The sequence below is a fragment of the Berghia stephanieae genome, chromosome 1 (genome assembly GCF_034508935.2).
Source record: "Berghia stephanieae isolate SIO BIC M18660-M18661 chromosome 1, UCSD_Bste_1.3, whole genome shotgun sequence".
In the NCBI taxonomy this organism is placed as follows: domain Eukaryota; kingdom Metazoa; phylum Mollusca; class Gastropoda; order Nudibranchia; family Aeolidiidae; genus Berghia; species Berghia stephanieae.
The window spans coordinates 36,717,344-36,739,516 of NC_088360.1; the positions used below are offsets into that span (position 1 = coordinate 36,717,344).

Sequence of the window (22,173 nt, forward strand, 5' to 3'; positions counted from 1 at the left end):
ACGATAATAGAATATCGACTGTCTGTACAATCAATGGGATGACTCCGATATCATTTTTGAAAACATAAGAGCCCCATTTTCCATGGTTTTCACTCAAGTGTAAAACCTTATTTTTCTTTTTCTTTTTTTTTCTTCTTTCCAGTTTCGTGTTTTCTGCCAAAGGGATTGTCACATTAAATGTGTGTTGTCCTTTGACTTTCTACTTAAAACTCACAACTCTATCCGCGCGATCTGAAAATAGTATTGTAAATGAATGGATGAGTGAATGAACGAACGATATAATGAATAAATGAATGAATTAATCAATAATTGAATAAATATATACAAAGCAATATTGAGGCATACTATTTCAAAACGAAAAAAAAAAAATCGTACAAAATCATGATTTTATCCCTTCCAACTCATGGCTCAGTTCGGATATGGTTTTCATGTTATTTATTTATTTTTGTGTACTAAAAGTCTGGAGAGACAAGAAGCGTGTCTTCTCCCCCTTCCACCACTCTCTCTCTCTCTCTCTCTCTCTCTCTCTCTCTCTCTCTCTCCTTCTCTCTCTCTATCTCTGTCTCTCTCTCTAACCCTCTTTTCTTTCCATTCAACTTTATTTACTTATCTATGTATCTATCCATTTATTTATCCACTTATCTATGGTCTTTTCTTTATTTGTTTTTTTTTCTCCTCCACATTCTCGGACCTCTTCCTCACCCCCCCCCCCTCTTGCTTCAACCTGTGTTTGTATGTTTTTATATATGTATGTTCGCTTGTCTGTTGATCCAAATTTTTATCTATCTATCTATCTATCTATCTATCTATCTATCTATCTATCTATCTATCTATCTATCTATCTATCTATCTATCTATCTACCTACCTATATCCCAAGTTCACAGAAAACGCTATCTCCCCCTCCATACCCACACAGTAGAATAGACACACAGCTGATTGTCGTTAAGAGAAATACAAATACATCTCATATACCCCCCAATCTCTCCAACCATGTAAGATATGACAAGATCCACAATAACGTCGCGGAATTGCACCATGCGTGAAACGGGGAACAATTAAGCAAAGTTAATAAATAAGAAATTGAGGCTCCGGATGCAACGACTGCTTCGTCAAAAGCGGCGGCGCTTGCGTTCCTATTGATAATAAAGGAAAGAGTAGGGTTTCATTCCAGGCGCCTGTCTTCGCCGGAGAACTATTCGGCCTCGCATGCCACGGAATGTCGAGGAAATTCCTAGTTTAAATCATTCTAACAACATCTTCTGTTCTTTACATCAGTCGACGAGACCGTTACCAACCCTGACGTTCATACTTACTTTTATTTCTTTCGTTGGATGGTAATGATGATGAAGGTGATGACGATGATGGTCTTTATTATGATCTGAGGAGAAGAACTAGGGAATTCAAAGAAACATGGAATTGATGGGGGGAAAAACAAACAAACAAAAAAGCACAATAAAAACAACAGGAAGAAGAAGAACAATAACAACAAATAACTCAACCCACTCCAAAAACCAAAAATAAAAAACAAAACAAAAAACAAACAAACAAACCAAAACAAAACAAACCAAGCAAACAAACAAATAATAAAGCAAGTTTTAAATAAAATCAGAAAAGAAAACAAAACAACAACACCAGAACAGCAAAACCAAAAATTTTAAAATTCATTTCACTCTTCAATACAAGGATGGAGCTGAAGTTCCAACCTAAAATACACATTTCTTTCTTTTTTAAAGTTACATCTGTCAGTTTTGAATAAAGGAACTTTTTTTTCTACCTTTCTTAATACTTTCCATATACTCCTGAAAGTCAGAGACAATTACTAAGATTAGGAATAAATTTTCAAAACAATCTAGAAGGTACAGTCGGGTTGTCTGAAGAAACGGTAAGCAAAAGGAGAAGAAAGAGGGGTTGGGGGTGGAGGGGAAGAGATTAGGTTTAGAGCCAGACTGAGACCGAAGACCTCTGGCGTCGCTTCTATCTCGAATATTGTTTATCTTACTCTAATATTTTCACTCTCCTAAACCCCACCAAAATCTCATATTCGCTTTTTCCATTGAGGCTTTTATTATCAGAGATTGACTCTGGTCTATAGGAGTATCCAGATTTGAAAATAATAAAGTATTGTTTTCACAAGACTTGTTGATTTTAAGATTATAAGATTTCGTGACTTTAAAGACAGGTCGTTTAAAAAAAAAAATTGTTTGGCGGCCGCGAGGAGATTCCCCGTGCTTCCTCATTTAATTTCGTCTTATTAAAAATACGTTTTCTCTCAGGTGTAAAACTGAAAGTGAACACAAAAATTTTACCATTACATCTGAGTGGCTGTGTTAGAAATGGCAAGAATACCATACACCATAGATGGATGTCAACTGTATTTTATCACATTATGAACTATTACTATTACTATACTATAGACCGATTGACTGAATGATTTTGATTTAATATAATTTAACTTATTAAAAAATACCATTTAGTACAAGTCAAAGTCATCTGTGACGTAAATGATTTTTATATTTTGTAGGTCAACAATTCTTTCCCTGTTTAATTAAGTTAATTGATTGTAATAATATAAGACAATCAAATTTTATATTGTCATGAATTCTCGATTCTGTATAAATTCTATAAATAAACACCCAAAGATAAATAATGTTTTGTAAATTTAGTCTCCGGATTTACAATATCGACGAATCACACAATGTTATGATTACATATCAGTCGCTAGAAATTTGAATAAACTCGTGTAAGTAAACTAATATCATTTAAATATTCAAATCATTTTATCCGGCAAAATTAATATCACTGACTTGTAACAAATTACAAAGGAACTAATATTGAAAATAAACAACAGGTACTGTTTCCAAATACGTACATCTTTCATAAATTCTTCATCATCAGCTGAAAGAAATAAAGACATTGCAAATGCTTTTATCTTTACGATTCTCATAACAACAGCAACGCCAATAATAATAATACAAATAATACTTATAAAACCCACGGCTCGTTGGCCAGCCAGACAAAGTTACGGTTAGTGAATGTTTGTCCAAAAATGCCATCAGACCATCGGAATGGCAGACCCGACTACCAAGAAATAGAAACTGTTGATTGATTTAAAAGAAACCGAGGGAACATCTATGTTATAGGGTAGTTGAAAGAACAACGGACAAGGGTGAGATGAAATGGTGCGAAAGTTTTATTGTTTTATTGTTTTACCTTTTTCAAATCTATTCTTCCTATTCTATTCAAACGCAGCAAATCAAGAGTTTTATTTTCAAAGTTAGATATAGTTTTACAACATTATGATTCTATTTTAAATATCTATGAGAAGAATGCTTACAATTCAATTGTCTTTATTTAAAACTTAAATTAGAGTACACAGAAAGCATTGGATTGCGCAATTCAAATATCGTTTTCTATTCGACTTCAAAACCAATAAAAACAGCAAATCTTTCAGATCGACCGAAGACTCAGTGTTTGAATTTAATTTTGATCACAATATTTCGTCATTTCAAAGAGACCAAAAATAAAGATTTGTTGTTCCGCCCAAAGTTCAAGATGCAATAATACCTTCAGTACGTCTTTTCAAAATCTTTTTTACGCTTTTGCGATTTGTATATTTCTATAGTAAAACCCATTGGTTGAAATACAAAAAGCTACATTACTTTAAATTGTTATAATTTTACAACCCCCATGAGCGCACATACAGCGTACGCTATAATAACAGTCAGACATCGTTCATGATGCAGATCTGTCTTTTGCATTTTCACCCTCCTTAGTCTTGTACGTACAGTCAATTTATGCTTCTTTGCTCAGTTCTAATCCAACTACAATTTAGAAATAAACGATATCTGACGGGGTGGAGTCGGTTTAGGTTGTTAGGGCTAGACGAAAGGGTAGCCACAAATTGTTTTAAGGCCAGTAGGGGGCCTTTTCGGAGCATCTAACAGCATCCCGGGCCCCTGGCTTTCCCTACGAGACGCAATGACTCGTGGCGGCTGACGGGTATAGCAGCCCTCGATGTCTACTGTTTGCAAGCGGCGAAGTCAAAACTGCGACGGCGGTTGTGTCGAATTTCCGTGAAAATGTTTTTTTTGGAGGCTTGTATTTTTTCTTTCTCTTTCTCTTTTCTTTCACGTTTTCTTTTGCTTTTCATTTATGTTTTCTTCCTTTCGTCTCCTGTGTTTTTCCATCATCAAGATCCTCTTTTATCCATTATTCCATCTTGAATCTCATTTCTATAATTTCTTCTTTTCTATGGTTGCCCGGATCATATTTCGTATTTCGTTATTTCGTTATTCGCTATCTGCTCCCGCCATCTAGCTCCATTCCTTTTCACCAGTTATTTCAGGCTTAGTTTAGGAGAATTCGACCATTTGAAAAATAAAAATACAAATGATTATGATGATGATGATGATGATGATGATGATGATGATGATGATGATGATGATGATGATGATGATGGCGATGACGATGACAACGCCGATAACGGCGACGACGGTTTATGATGATAATGATGATGATGATGAGGAGGAGGATGATGATGATGATGATGGTCACAGATGTGTATTTGTAGATATTATAATGTTGGTAGTGGCGTTAAATTTCTAATTGCTGGTTCCATCATGGTTTTGTCGTGAAGTACAAAATGTAATCTGGTATATTATAGTGGGACATGCATCTTCTTTTTCATAACAAAATAAATGCTTCATTAAATATTATGTGTTCAATTTTGAGAAGCAGACTTTTGATATAGTGCGCGCGCGCGCGCGCGCGCGTGTGTGTATGTGTGTGTGTGTGTGTGTGTGTGAGTTTGCTCATGATGGCAATAGATTGTCTTTGTCTCTCTCTCTCTCTCTATCTCTCTCTCTCTCTCTGTATGTGTGTATGTGTGTGTGTGTGAGAGAGAGAGAGAGCGAGAGATTGAGAGAGCGATTGAGAGGGGAGAGAAATGGAAGATCAGAGAGAGAGAGAGAGAGAGAGAGAGAGAGAGAGAGAGGGGAGAGAGAGATAAGAATGGGATAAGAGAGTGGTGTGTACGTGTAAGAGTGATAGACAAACAGGTAGATAGATAATAATAAGATAAATATATATATATATAGATTATTGATAGATAGATAGAGAGAGAGAGAAAGAGAGAGGGATACATACACACACACACACACACACAGAGAGAGAGAGAGAGAGAGAGAGAGAGAGAGAGAGAGAGAGAGAGAGAGAGAGAGAGAAGGAGGCGGAAGTTAATATGTCCAGAAGTTTTATTTTTTACTTCATCAAAGCAAGGACGATAGTGGTCATACTGTTTTGAGACACATATTATATTTCGTCATTTTGATTCCACCAATATAAATTCCACCGTGTCGTGTCCCCGGGATTGTGAGATTTAACGTTCATGCCATTTTAACCCATTCTACGAGGGCTCTTTCAGAAATAACCGAAAAATGCCCATTGCTCAGCAACCAGTGGAGATTTTTAAATTCTGTAAACGACATGATATTTCTTATTTCCTTACAAATATTCCACAAATTATGAAGTGCATCATTTTGCACAATGAATTTCTAGACGATTTTAAAGATGGCGGCCCACCTTGAAACTTGGTCAAAGGAGGAAATCAGAGCTGTCATACGTTTTTTGAATGCCAAAAGTCTGAATCCTACCGAAATTCATAAAGAACTTCAGAGTGTATATTATGGTGAGCATGTTATAAGCCGTACACAAGTCTATCACTGGTGTCATTTGTTTGAAGCCGGCCATTCCGACTTGACAGACAGGGAAGGGAGAGGGCGTTCGATAACTGCGACGTCAGAAGACAATGTGAAGCGAGTTGATGAGCTTATTCGTCAAGACAGGAGGTTGAAACTTCATGAAATCGCAAGCAGTCTTAAAATTTCGGAAACTTCTGCCCATAGAATTGTATTTGATGAACTTGGCTACAGAAAAGTCAGCGCAAGATGGGTTCCTAAGCAATTGACAGACAATCATAAAGAACAAAGATTGGACATCTGCAGGGAACTTTTGAGAAGAAGCAAGAGCTCATGCAGGGTTCACGGGCATACTGCCAACGCCGGCGGAGACTTTCTAGGGTACGATGTGACTTTTCTTGACAGCATAGTCACCGGTGATGAGACTTGGTTGCACCATTGCACCCCAGAAACAAAGCAAGATTCGATGACATGGAAACATCCATCCTCATCTGTCGCGAAGAAATTCAAAGTCATGCGGTCAGCAAAGAAAATAATGGGAACTATTTTCTGGGACAGTCGTGGTGTTATTCTGTTCGAAACCTTACAACCTGGAGAAACAATCAATGCTGCAGGGTACTGCCAAACTCTTGACAAGCTTAGGGAGGCCATTCGCAGAAAGCGCCCAGGGCAGTTGACCAACAGGGTCATTTTGCAACACGACAACGCTACACCCCACACAGCACGAGTGACGCAAGGTTGGCTAGAGAAATATGGATGGGAGATTTTGCCACACCCACCACACAGTCCAGACCTCGCACCATCTGATTATCACCTCTTTGGGCCACTGAAACGCGAGCTGGCAGGAAAGCGCTTTGATGTCGATGAAGAGCTTGTTGACCATGTGTGGAAATGGCTACAAAACCTTGACGGAAATTTCTTCCGAGAGGGTATCTATTCCATGGTGCGGCGTTGGCAGAAGTGTGTCGACAGACTTGGCTGTTACGTAGAGAAATGAAGGACGAGTCAAGGTATGAACACGTGCAAGAATTTTGTTGATAGCATAAAAAACGCGGATTTTACAGGCATTTTTCGGTTAATTATGAAAGAGCCCTCGTAAATAGCGATCTTTATCATGTCCGCCCTGCATGACGATCTATACAACTATTATTAAAACATGTCCCATCTGTCATGGATTTATTAATTTGATTTTAATTTCCCTACAATACCAGAATAACGATTTATATTTTCATTGCAACCAAACACGTCTCATAACTTTTTTTTTTTACATTTTTTTTTTAGTTATGACGATTATGATGATAGTTATCTCCATTATAAATCCATTTGGAATTTAATTAGATCAATAACTTGTTTATCTTTATGAAAGATCTATCAGATAGGGATTAACTCAACAAATGAATTGTTATCATGCAAACGTATCTCATAAGCATAGCAAAATTTATGGTCTAACTACATCCACCTAGCATGATTTTCTTTTTTTTTTTTTCTTCTCTTAAAATTATTGTTATGCATAATCGTTAGTTCATATTACTTTTCTCTTTCACTCCCTCTACCCAAACATCATCACACAAACATGACTCGAAGAAAGAAATCTCAGTTTTCAAAAATCTCGGGTTTAAGACTATTTTTTAGCAAGTTGGGAATTATCGTTATCGAATGGTCTCGGGAGGTAAACAGTTTAGCCAAGACTGAAGAAAAAGATCAGTCTAATATTTTAGACGGTCTACCTACTGTTTCAAAACTGGTTGCACAAAAATTGGATGCGATATTTTGTGTTCAGGTAACATAGGAGTTGAGTCCGTATGGTCCGGTGTTGTGTCTTTCTTTTCTCTATAACGCAATGATGTCATATTAATTAACATAAGTTTTTGTTTCAGACTTGAGAAACTGTAGAAGCTAGTAATTAACATGCATGTCGTTATATTGCGGTGTTAATTTTATGTTCGAGAATAATTGATTTTTGTTGTGTAATATACGAGTAGTATTTCATCTTGAATATCAACGCAGTGTGTTAGATTAGGTGATCGGGACAGCAGCACTGATGGCGTACTCTATAACAACAACACGTCCAAAAAGTTTGGCCAGAAAACTAGTCTTTTAAATATCGGACGATTAAAATGACATCTGTCTTGTCAAAACTCTCCAACATGGGACTGAAATCTCACTCGCAGGTTTGAAAGCTTTTGGCAAGCTGAAGGACATTTTAGTCGATCGATATTTGAAGGATGGTTTTGCTAACCAATTTTTATTTTAAAAAAAAATAAAAACGTGTTTTTTTTTTTTGTTTTTCTTTCTTTTTAGAGTAAGGAAAAAAAGTGATGTCATACATTGATAAAACGCTCTTTTTCTTATTTAATCAGAAATGTTTTACTCCATTCATTCGTCGATCAATTAAAATCATCTCAACTAGTCAAAAAAAAAAAAACAAAAAAAAAAAAAAAAAAAACAACAAAAAACAAAAAACAATACAAAACAAAAATTAAATTTCTATTCACGTATCGTATATTCTAAGAATGTTTGACGAGCTGTAGGGTCATTTTAACCGATTGATATTTGGAGCAAACATTTTCTGGTCAATGACATTTTATCAGTTTACGATAGAGTAGTAGGTAAAGGCGTAAGTTGGAAGTACTCTAATGTCAAATCAATAGTTTGTGATTAGTGGTTATGGTGAGATTGTGACATATTGCCTGCCTATCGACTGAGCTGTCAGCCTCACACTATCACCCTGTCTGAATTGACTGACAGAATCTTTTGCTTCAGACGGAAATATATATTATGAAATGCACAACTTCCTTGAAGTCCCAGGTTTAAGACTTCTTGACAAGATGAGGGTCAACAAACGACTTGCATTGTAATAAATTATGGAAATGGCATGCTGGTATAACGGAGTAGCAAATGAAAGTAAGCATTGTGAAGCGCATTGAACATGGTTAAACCCTGGGAACGCGTTATACTATTTCTGTATTTAATTTAAAAACAACGTACTGAACTCCAGTGACCTCAATGTCCGTATTGGCACGTAGAAGATTGCGATTATACGGCTAATAAGTTCATTGTCATTTTGGGATTGTTCTCCAATCATTATCCTCACGTTGGAGATGCACTTGGTGCAATTGAGATAAATTCCTTAATGCTCTTATTGTGTTTTATTTTCCTTCTCGACGATGAGAGAAAGAATAAATGAGTGGAATAATAGAACGATAAATGGGTGGATGGATTGATAAGAAAGGGGATAGCCAGGCCGCTCGATCTCACTCATTTTGTTTTCCCTGCAGAGCAAGAACTAAGAAGATTTATTTTCTTGCCTCCTGTAGAGTTGATGGGGGTGAGAGAAATGAATGGACGTATAGTGCATGAAAGAATTAATACATGAATGAATGAATGAATGAATGAATCATTTAAAACAAATAAATGAATTAATGGATAAATAGATGAATGGATAAACGAATAAATGAATAAATGAATTGAGGGATGAATGAATGAATGAAAAATAAATGGTGAGTCAAATAGTAATATGATGAAAGAGTGGCCGAATGAAGAGATGTATTTTTGAATGACTGAATGAATGAATAAATAAATAAATGAATGAATGAATGAATGAATGAATGAATGAATGAATGAATGAATGAATGAAATAGGAGAACGAGCGTAAACGATCACCTCAAATCGTATTGTGACGGAATGAAACAAGAGATGAAAAGTAAATTCAACATTAAGATAATATGAAATAGAATGAACGTAGATCTTTACGCATATCAAGAATAACTCATCCACTAATAAATACGAATGTTATTCATCCAAAATCATACAAGTTCTTGTGGTTATTAATCGTTACACATTAAAAGTCAAACGTTTTCCTCGGCTTTTGGCAAGATAATTCATCCAATTCCATCCATAAGTTGACCTTTTTGTGTCTCAGATAATGTGGGAAAACAAGTGAATGAAATCAGTGGGTATAGGAATTCGATAGAAAAAGAAACATAACTAGCAAAAGTATAGAAACATAATATTATAAGTAAAACAGAAAGTGGATTACACAGATAGGTACATGTTGTATCAATGAGAGGACGGGGCTAAGGTGGACGGATACAATGATAGACTTAGGTGAAATTCTTTGGTGAGTGCATATGGTTATCTCTGGCATGTTGTGAGCATGTGTGCGATCCATGAGTGAGTTAGCACCGCACGCACGTGTTGGGATGATACTGCTCACTGTTACCTACGACTCCCTGGGTGCTTCTTTCTTTTGAGTCACTCATCCATCCATCTATCTATTCCTCCGTCTGTTCGCATGATGGAACCACTGATCACGGATCACGCCAAGCATTTAGCCCGACTATCTTGTAGATACACCTGTATTTTAAACGGCCATTATTGGTTTACCTAACGATAAAAACATCGAAGACACTGATAACACACCGTGGGTTGGCGGGCTCAAGTTAAATCTCCTTGGTATTAAGTTTAAACCATAATATCGTTGGAAAAAATTATCTGTTACATCGCTTATACTTAAGTTTGTCTCATGCTATGATGGGCAATTTTATTTATTTTTCTTCCCCCGGAAAACATCATTTTATTAATCTATAGCTTCACAAGACACATTGTCTGATCTCAGTTTCTAGATATAATGTCATTGTTAATGCACTGCAAAGGAAAAACTTACGATATTTGAAGGAATGAAAGTATCTAATCAAAAGAAAAACAAGATTGCATTTTTACCCAAAATTACAAGTATAAAAGGTAGAGATATATATATGAGTATATTATTTTTGTTTTTCCGCAAATATCATTTTCCTATAGCGCTTAGGGCGATTGTTGGTTGACGTGTTCAAGAGGAAAACCGTAGTTTCGTCGGAACCCACTAACCAATGTTAGATCTCAATGACCCAATGCCTTTTAGTATCTTTCACCCAAAGTAAGATCAGGCACTCCTTGCTTTCATAGTTTTCAACTCCTACAGAAAATATCGAATTTCTTTCAGATTAGCACAACGAATTCTAATTTCAAATTATATTATGACAACAATGATTGTTGTAACAATGATATATTTAAATGCCAAATATATGTCCGTGGCATTTTAAAATATATCAGCTGTACTTCATGACAGTTCATCACTGTCTTCATTTGTACCGATGCCTTGTAATGAAAGGATCAAACTCGAGAGCGACTGCCAAACTGACAAACTGACACCAACGTATAGTTTGTTTTCACACCGATATACACAAAATATTTACTCTGTTCAACTCTATTGTACTTGAAGATTTGTCGTTTGTTTGTAAATAGCCTGTCGAGCTGGAGACGACTTGTGTTATGGTTCTTGTCATTTTGATGTTTCTTGACCGATGAGGTTACATTTCAGTGCTTTGACATTATAGCGTCGTGCTACCAAAAACTAGTTTAAGACATTAAATGAGTTATCTGAGGTACTTCGAATATACACATATTTAAAAGTTTAGTCAGAAAACTCGTCTTTCGAATATCGATCGATTTAAATGGCCCTCATTTTGACAACAAAAAAAAAAACAAAAAAAAAAAAACTCTCAAAACTGGGAAATCGCGAGATCCTAGGTTTGAGAGTTTTGTCAAGATGAGGGTCATATAAATCGATCGATATTTGAAGGCCAAAATTTTAAATACGTGACTTTTCAGAGTACGACAGTTATAGTTAACTGATTATAAACTGATTACAGTTAATAAATATTAGCTCTATTATTGTAACATTTATAACAATAAATGTGTTCGGTAACTAGATAAAGAAGTGAACAAGTGTGCGTGAAAGGTGCCAAACAATGCAAGAAAGAAAAATAATCTTTATTTCTTAACTTGATATGCTCGGTAACTCTTTGTTGTTTTGATAAATAGAACTGAAAACAAGGATAATCATAATAAAGAAAGTTTAGTTAATGGCTTATTTTGCTTTTAAACATTTAAACTACTAATTTGGGTGGTACTCAATATATAAACAAAAAACTGTCTACTAAAGATTTTGCCGAGTAATATCTGTCAACGCACATATTATGTATATATCATGTTCAGTTTATTATGAGACATGGTGTACTATCGTGGTTCACATTGGGCATTTACTCGTGATAAGTATTTTCTCTTCACTGTTATATTCAATTGGATGTGCCAGATTTCAACATTGTGAACTTTTACCTCTAAAGACTGACATTTCCTCATCGGCTACCATCGACAATCTATCGGTAGCATGGGAAGTTGATATTATTTGGGCACCTGGTTAACTCCCCTTCGTGCTGGCCTGGACAACAGGTGAAGAAGTGTCACCTAGCAACGTGTTGAAAGCTCTCAGAAAATTGCGAATGTTCTCTTCACAAATCTGGCAATGCATAGACAGACAACCCTCGACCGTCATTATTTGTGTTTTCCAAGTCGCTCTCATAAAATTCAATAATTCCTTGTAAACTAGCAAGACATGAGCGATTTCTGACAATGTCATCATCATCATCATCACCCAGCCAAAATATACACACAATTAAACAAATACAGCAAACACACGCGCACACACACACACACACACACACACTCACATGCATCTCCCTCTCTCTCTCTCTCTCTCTCTCTCTCTCTCTCTCTCTCTCTCTCTCTCTCTCCCTCTTCCCTTTCTATTTTCAACATTTATTTCTCACTCCGATAAGTTTACTCAGCTTTTGATAAGTAAAATTTTCACTTGATAAGCAGACAACAAGACGTCCTATTTCCGCTCTTTGTCCCGACCCTAGAACCAACCTCCCGCTTTCTCTTTCCCGTCTCTTCTACCCTTATCAGTGTCCCGCCGGGTATTAGCCAGCTCGTATTATTAGATCAGCTTATCAAACTGCCACGGCCCCTTTACCGGCCTGGTTGTGTTGTTTGCCCAGGTAACCGATCTATGGCGACGATCAGTGCATCGAACACTGGCACTGCTAAGCAGTCAGTTCGATTCATAACCCTAGCTACATAACCCTTAAGCTCTGTCGCAGACTCGTTACCTCGGTCTGACGATTTGACCCCGACAGTCGGTCGCCAGCTTTTCCGTCTGGGAAGACCCGAGGGCCCGAGACTTCAGATTCCCTGCGTGGTGAGGCAGGGCGAAGAAGGAAAAAAAACAAAAACAAAAACAAAAATTCAGGGCTCATAAGAATATACATTTCGTACGCCTCTTGGTGTTAATATTTCAAATATCGTGTTTATATACAGTAACTAGCAGTACTTCTTGTCCTTACGTCGGACGTTGTCGTCAGCATGTCCCCAGTGAAGGCCCTGATCCGTACCCGATCATTCCGCCTAATGAAACCCCGTCCCCTGCTCATTTCGATACGCTAATCCGGCCGGCGACATACAGTGAAATTGACTGCAGAAAGCTTAGCCTACGTTGCTGTCACCGTAGTCGGTGCTGCCGCCACAGTTTACGACTGACATGGCATTTGGCCGAATTTTCCAGTATTTATCGAGTTATGCTCATTTCATTATTGAACCATACACTGTGTTTAATTTTGCGGAGAAAATATTTCCTATTCGTAAGAGTTCAATGTTTGTTTTGAAAACTGGACACACTACAATGCATTTCATATTATTATCTTCTCAAGTCATGGGTACTTATACATTTTTGTCTCTTAATTCATTTGACCCTTTCAAAGTTTGGATTTCAAAAGAAATTATTTTCTTTATTTGTATATGCGAAACATGAATTCTGCCAACCTCAAAGCAAATTGTCACCTCACTACTCATTGAATCTATTCAGCTTACTTTAACATACATTACATACTTGCGGACACTGACCTCAGTAGTCAAAACAGCATGCCGGGTCCGTTATTTTAAACCATTTTTCTTAATGGTAACGGATTGTCCTTCATGTCCGTCTGTTGCTTCCAGTTGCCTTCGAGGTCGGATCAGCAAAGAAGGAGAGAGATCGGGAGATCAATGTTAGAAAAGCAAAACATCTCCTCTTGAACGGCAGCGAGTCGGAGTTGGAAAAAAGTAGCGGAATTAATGCGTCGGTGGGCAGGGCAGTCCTGTTGGAAAACAACAATGTACCTAATGGGGCGGGCTCCTGTCAAGAACCCTTTGCACAGTCTCCTATTGAAAACTGCACAGTGGAAAGGGGTGGGTGTATTCCGCGGACCGTAACCTTTACAATGAAGTCCGAAAGAAAACGTTTACCATTTTGCAGGAAGTTGTTAGCGTTGTTAGTGACCGTGTTACTTCCGCTCCAGTGGTACCCAGTTTCAGATAGATTACCTGTTACTCTAATACAGCAGAGAGCTAAAGGAAACATAATTTAGATTGTCATCAAGTTCATTGCTATTTTCCGTATGCTTCGAATTGATATTAATATCCCAAAATGCAGTTCTCATCTTATGTATGAAGACTGCGAAAACGCAAACCATAAGAAACAAATCTGAGGAGACTATGGATTGTATCTTATTTTAAAATTGTATAATTGATTCTCAAGTAATATTATTTACATAAATATACAAACTATAAACGAGCACTTGTTTAATAAGAGAGTGCAAGTTTTGTATGACATGAAATCCAAAATGCAAACATGATATGAAAACATATCTATGCCTTCCACACCTCCAGCTTTGAAAACGCAGATTTATGATTCTACACAAAGCCTTGGTTAGATTTTGATTATAATCCCTTTCATCAAGGTTTTCCCTTTCTCATCTACACAATATTATAATGAAAACATTGTTCTAGAAAGTCTTGATCAAACGTAAATTGAGAACCCACTGTCTTCCAAATAAGACAGTTTGTCCCCCTTTGTCTTCTTTTGAACTTAGTAGGGAAATGCTTGAAGTTTGAAGCAGTAAAAAAACACATGGCTGTTCTGGCAGTAAATCTAACACAATCTCATAAGTAGCGTCTTGTCCTGTTGTTTATTTCAATTAACTTTGGAGTAAAATTCATGGCCATGTTTTTTTTTCTTGTCTAGGTATCGCAGATCGGGTAAAGGGCGATGCGGATTTCAGCACCTCGTGACTTTCGCTAAACTATTTCTTTTTGTTTTGTTTTTCTAAAATTAATTTCCTTTTGGAATGCACATCTGACTTTTTGTTTGATATCGGCATTGCAGAAAATTAACATTTAGACTTCTATAAATAAGCATTCACTTTGATGGAACACGTTTTTACAGTTTTACCATGATCAGTACGTTCTATACCTACTGTAATCATATGTATTTTAGATGAATTTACCCATGGGAGACACAGACGTGATCAACATTACCCCTCTCCTTTAAATAGCATTTTAAACTATTCTATTACCTATCATGCTTTATATTTCAAGACAATAATGAAAACAATGAACTTGCTTTTTTTCTTGTGCAATTCTAAAGATTTTCACTACTTAACTTTTGTAATGAAAATTAAGATTATTACATTCTTTTAAAATCAGAATTGTCATTTTAACATGGGATGTTGTAGTCACGAGTATAACTAAGTTTCTTCCAAGTGTCAAAAACAGTGTTGATGTTATCTATCAGTTAATGAAGAGATTTGGAGCAACATATAGCATCAAACCATCTTTAATTCGTTGCGCTCTCCGTGACATTACAAATTGAGGATGTATTTTATTACTTGGACTAGTAAGTCTTTGCTATTAAGACAATGCTCTCTTCTTTATCAGGCTCCCGCCATTTTATTACTAATCGAGCGAGAGTTCTGGGTATGAAACGGAAGGACTCTTGCAGTGGCCACTCGTACTTCCTGCTGAAAGGTACTTCGTTATTGTCGGGTTACTCCGTGCATCTCCGGATATTCAAAATTGGGAAAAACTCACTCTGTATTTTCGATGTGAAGTGAATGGTGGGATATAATTAGTCATTTCTTCAAGACTAAGCCCACCATATTTAAAGTCACTGGGGACCTCCTAATATTTATTGACTCCACGTAATCTAATGCTATTTTGCTTTTCATCGATAGAATTGCGTTTTTTATGAGACGAAGATACCGAGTCAGCAAACAGAGAATTGATACAAACTAGACTGTATCAGTATATTAGAAATACTTATTCTCATCAAGGACATTCCTCAACTATATAGTCTCGAAACTTTGAGTAGTCAGTTAGTTGTTACTCATAAGTACCGGACTTCAATAAGATCACATCCAGTTCAAATCTAGAAAATCGATAGTCAAACATGCCCTCCGAAATAGAATATATCATAGGAAATAGAATTTCATTCTTTAGATTCATCCGATTCCAATGTACAAATGGCACCATGCAAAACCCACGTTCAAAATTTGAGTAATAAACCCAAAATGACGACAGGGTTATCCTATCTTACGACAGCCGATTGAAATCTAGATGAGTACATTATGGTTTTCAACAGATTAAGATTACATGATAAACCTCACACATCCACTCGGCAACGACACGATCTGCTCAACAATAACAGCCAGAGCTTCCAGCCCGGCGAAAATCTACGTATATGATATTATAACCTAACGCAGCATGGATATATCGGCATGATAATAATATATACACTGTATCTGACAAAGCCAAGCTGTCTCAACATCAAATAAAACAGCTTTCATCCTGTCAGCACAATCTACCTGCTTCGGCTAGGATTAGAATGCTCCAAGCTGCTCGCACACTCTCTCTAAAGCAACATTAACAGGAGGTCTGGCCCAGTCATAGAGTTAAACAAACTGCAGGCCTATCTGATTTGTTTATGGCGTGATGCAGGGCTAATGAGACGAAGAGAGGATCTGAAAAAAAAAGGGATGAAAAAATAAGAAATTAACGGGAAAGAACAGATCACTCTTACTAACTCAGTTCTTGGTCTTGGGTCTGGTTCTTCCCAGATGGGGTGTATCTCCTAGATATAAACTATTTTCTGCAGATAAAAACAATGAGAACGTCTCTACTGGCTGAGTGTTTCCCATGCTACATAGTTGAGGGATTGTGTGAAGTTGGTGTATGATTATTACCAATCTTGTTGATAAACTGAAAATTGCTCACATACTGCTGAAATGATCCATTGTAATGTTTAATTATGATGATGTTGATAATAATAATAGTAATGATGATGATAATAATATAATAATAATAATAAAATAATAATAATAATAATAATATATATAATTATAATATAATGATAATGATAAATAATGATAATATATAATAATAATAATAATAATAATAATAATAATAATACATACATATATACTACTACTACTATACTACTACTACTACTAAACTACTATACTACTACTATAATACTACTACTATATAATAATAATAATAATAATAATAATAATAATAATAATAATAATAATAATAATATACATTTTAATAGCGCACTTTCTTCACAAAAGTCAGTTCAATGGAATTAAAACGTAATAAAAGAGGGATTGACTTAAAAGAACTTTAATGAAATATTTAGTTTGTTCTTTAAAGTAAAAATAAAATAAAATAAATAAACAACGTTCACTGTATTTTCTTTGAGAATTATATATTATAAAAATTATATTATTCCATACACCTGTAGCCGTCTTTCACAATATATTCTGTACAATAACAGGAAGCATCTAGTGGGAGGGGAAAGGCAAGAGAACTCATAAAGACCTTTTTGTATCTCTTTACATTGAAGAGTGCAGGCTTTAAGAATAGAACACAAAGAAGCCTACTTGACTCAAAGTCCGTCGTGCGTGGCCGGTCGAGATGGAATTCAAACTTTAGAAATTCACAAGAGGACACAAGAATACTGGGTACAAAATGGCTCCAAGTTGGACATTGGAGCAGACATCCTGATAGTTCTATTCTTTTCAATTTTCAACGCTGTTGACACCCGTTGCTTTTGCCCTCTGAACGCATGGAGCTCTAAAAAGAAACACTTTACGTCCACGGGAACAAAATAGCGATTTGTTAATGGGTAAAAAAAAAAAGAGAAAAAAAAAAAAAAGAATCGAATACGCTTATTGAAGACTAAAGCAATTTCTTTTTTAGTTCGTAGAGACAAATATCTAAGAATGTACAGGTCGGATAGCTACAAAGATACCTACTCGAGTTTTTGGTTCTTCTATTGTCTTCACATTTTATCCAATTATGGCATTTAAAAAAAATTGAAACGGTATTTTATTATTAAGACTTTCAGGGTTTGATGTATTAATTATAATATAAATCCATATTGATCTATCAGAAAGCTTATCTCTTATCATCCACTTTTTTCACTCATATTTCCTTTTTGACTCACCAGTTCACCCCATTTTTGATCAATCCATCTATTCATCCATCCATCCATCCATCCATCCAACCATTCGTTTACCGCCCCCACTCCCTCTCTCCTTTTTCCTTCTCTAACACTCTTCTCGGAAATTCTCAGAGGACCACTTTTAATCAAGGGAAAGGTGGCAGGGGGGAAGCGATGGTTGCTGAAGTGTTATGGAATGAATGAAAGATTTGGAAGAAGAATCAATGGATGGATGGATGGATGGATGGATGGATGGATTTATAGATGGATGGATTGGTGGATGTATGGATGTGTGGGTGATACATTGATTTTTGGGTGGATCGATGGATGGAAGGATGGATGGGCAAGAAGATTGATGGATGGTTCGTTAGTCGAGGGTTGGGATGAATAGATGGAATTATGAATGTGTTATGGATACTGTTTGGATCTAGTGATTCTATAAGTATTAGTCGGTGAAATAATCAAACATTATGTATATTGGTTACTGGTTTATGAATTGGAAAGGATAAGAATTGTAAAAGTTATTAACTCCTGTGAATGACTATTTGCGCTAGATTAAATTGCTTATGCACAACTTAATTATTAATCATCTCTTATATGCAACGTATGATCGCAACTCTTTATATTTATTCTTACGATGAGCCAAAACAAGTGAGATGGACAGAAGGATAGACTGGAATGTGTACTGGTCCTGACTTACTGACCAAGAAGTGGACAGTATGCATCATTTGGGAATACCTTAACGTGTTCGGTTCGGTTCATCAAAAGGTTTGGCGCGGGTTGTGTGGGGATGAGCAAAAGACTGCCTTTTAATTGGAAACCCATACGGTGCACGTCTAAGGTACTCTTCATGGCGTGCAGTGCTGAGAAATGGTGAAGAATGCGAACTTCCTATTTCCTGCCATGCTGCGCATGTGCACTGCATTACATTGAACTGCACTGCACTGCATGCACTGTATAGCTATGAATGAAAGCTAAAGGAGGTCTCGGTTCATAGTGTGTATGTAGATAACGAATTATACTAGAGGCTAGTGTAGTGGTCAGTTCTAGACAGTTGTGATAGTAATATAAACATAATGGAATAAAAAGTGGAGAAAGGTCTTGAGTTATAATTAAAGGGTGCGGGAGAGGCGATGAGAGCTGTGCTGCCACCCGGGCAGTCTTATTTTATTGCAGGGTCACGGTTATGGTTCACATGATTTTGAGAAGTGCAATGTGCACATCTTGTTTTTACGAGTTGACTGGACATTTGATACTCGAGTCTACCACCAATGAACGTTGTCTAAATATAGAACGCAGAACGTTAGAATTGTTTCACCGCCTTGTTTTGTTTAACCCTTACTCTTCGTTCTAGGTCATAATATTATTTTGATTAAGTTATTTATGCACCTCAAATACGTATGTAATATAATATGATATATATAATTATTGACTGAACGAGACTTTCGAGTACTTATCTGTTCGTTTAAGAATGACAAGCAATCAAAATGTCACCTCATTTTCAAAGAACACAATATTTGAGATTCATTACAAAACAATACAGTAATCAACAACCGATACAGTTTGGTAAATATTCGTGTCGTGTAGATAAAAGAATTGCTATTTTATAGCATACTCTATATGTTCCAAATTCGTGTTAATATCGAACTGAGCAAAATAACACAAAACCAAAAATAGATGATGACTTCAAGGTCTATTTTATTTCTATTACAATAAAGAGAACTCAGAGGAGGATAGTTCGATTGTATGACAAGCGATATAAAAGCATAAAGATAAAAAGAGCATTTAGGTGTGAGATTGGGCCAATATCGCCACTTGACTTAATTCCGTGTCTTGAATAGGGAGAGGAATCAGTCCCTCTGTGTCGCCTTTATTAGATTGATTTTGGAGATCGATTTCAGCTTGACGCCCTCCCAGCTTTTCACTCTCTTCACTCTATAATTGGGGCAAACACTTGGACGAGTTTTATGAGCGCCGAGTCGCTTACTAATTTTGTTACATCCTTTGAAAGAGCTTTAAGAGAGATAGAAGAAGAAGGAATGAATAGGAAGAGAGAGCATTATGGGGATGTAGAGGAATGGTGGAAATATGTACATAGAAAGAATGAAAGAAAGAGAGAGAGAGATAGATAGATAGATAGAGAGAGAGAGAGAGAGATAGAGAGAGAGAGAGAGAGAGAGAGAGAGAGAGAAAGAGTGAGAGAGAGAGAGAGAGAAAAAAAGAGAGAGAGATGAAGAAGACATTAAACAGAGGATTGAGAGGGCGGTAGAAAGCGAGACAAGAGTTGAAGAGCGATGGAAGAAAGATAAGAGAGAGAGAGAGAGAGAGAGAGAGAGAGAGAGAGAGAGAGAGAGAGAGAGAGAGAGAGAGAGAGAGAGAGAGAGAGAGACCCGTGGAGAACGAAAAATCCTTGGAAAAATAAAACTTGATATCTACTTTTAAGTCTGGGATATCTCATTATAGTCCCCGGCGGCGCTATGTGCAGGGAATCTTGTGTGTTTCTATTGCCTCCCTTGGCGTATAGGTTAAATCCCTTGTTTATCTGAATTATTGGCAGCAGGGGAGAGCACTCCCTCTTTTGTTTTATTACTATTTTAAAACATTTTTTCTTAGCTTAACCACATTGATATAATTTTGTTTCCAAACTAAGATTTCATTTTTTTTATCGTCATTTTGAAAATATTTTCTCAGTTACTAAAATGGTTTTAGGAATTATATTAAGTTTTTTTATGACTGATAGAGAATGTACAGAATATACGAGAACACGGTCAGTATATAATAATGTGCACTATTTCTCTTTTCTGGCTTTGCAAGTCGTTAAAACCAAAACAAAATATTTAAAAAAAAAAAAAAATCATAATCGAACACCTACAAATATTTTCTTCTTCTTCGATTTCTTGGAGGTCTTTCCTGAATTTCGTTTCGAACGCTTTCGGTGATTGATTGGCAAATTGAATTCCCCTGGTTTTGCGGAGGGTACTGTCAAAACATGCAGGCGTCAATATGTATACAACCCCCTACAATAACTACACCGGCTCCGTATTTTGCCATGGATAATGAGGCATATATATCTACTTATTCCAGTTTTTACAACGGTTTTTCAGATTTACACGGCTCTATTATTTCCCCCCGAAAGGTTGGATTGGTGGCTGGGATTGTTTTTAAGCTTAGGATATAATCACCAATTGTATGTGCGAGTGTTGTTCATTGATAATTGGTATTACATCAGGTATTCTGAAAATCTATGAGTTAGATAGCGTATATTTATCAGTGTGATTCTCGGGAGGTTTTTGGGCATGTATTGAAATTCCACGCGGTGGTATTCATTGACATGACATACAAATTCGAATAACAAGAAAATAGACAAATGTAAATGAGGAATAAATAGAATGAACAGAGATTTTAAAAGAGGAGAGGGTCAAGAATAGCCCAACGCCAAGCCAGCGTGTCGTAAAAGGCGACTAATGGTGTGTGATTCCCCCATCTTTGAGCCACCTGGTCCTCCAGGTTGGGGGTTGGCAAAGGGTTAACACCCCTTTCCGTTAAACTCAAACCGTTACAGAAACACAGACAGACAAACCAAATCCTTTTTTTAGCTTGGGCGACCGAAGAGTTTCTGGAATTACAGAATTTATGAAGGACAACAGACAAAGCCGGAAGGACTCTGCTGACCCGATGACGTCTTCGCCAAACAAGCAGCTTCGAATTGCATCGTGGAACGTTCGCACCATGTATGAAGCAGGAAAAAGCTCTCAAGTTGTGACTGAGATGAGAAGATACAGGCTGCATATACTTGGAGTAAGCGAAACCCACTGGATACAATCCGGACAGAAACACCTCAAGTCTAACATGGAGAAGAATTAAAGAAGCGGATATACAGAGAAGTGGTAAGACCTGGAATGAGATAAAAAAGTTGGCTCGGGATAGAGAAGGATGGAAACTGTTTGTCTGTGGCCTATACCCTGACCCAGGGTGAAAAAGGCATTGATGATGATGATGATGGATATGATGATGATGATGATGATGATGATGATGATGATGATGATGATGATGATGATGATGCTGGTATTAATAGTAGTAGTAGTAGTAGTAGTAGTAGTAGTAGTAGTTGTTGTTGTTGTTGTTGTTGTTGTAATTGTTGTTTCTGAAACCGAGCACATTACATTATAAAACCTTACTACGAAATAATATAATTTTATGGCCCACCATTATTCGATTGAATTTAAGGCATGTTTTATTTTCAAAGAAAATAATAAGAAAAAACATTTGGTGTTAAG

The 22,173-nt window shown here is 36.5% G+C and overlaps 1 protein-coding gene across 2 annotated transcripts in view; it reads left to right on the forward strand.

The window, feature by feature from the left end:
• Positions 1-22,173, forward strand: part of LOC144973256 (homeobox protein Meis1-like) — a 224,562-nt gene that overhangs the window by 128,548 nt on the left and 73,841 nt on the right. The window lies entirely within an intron of this gene.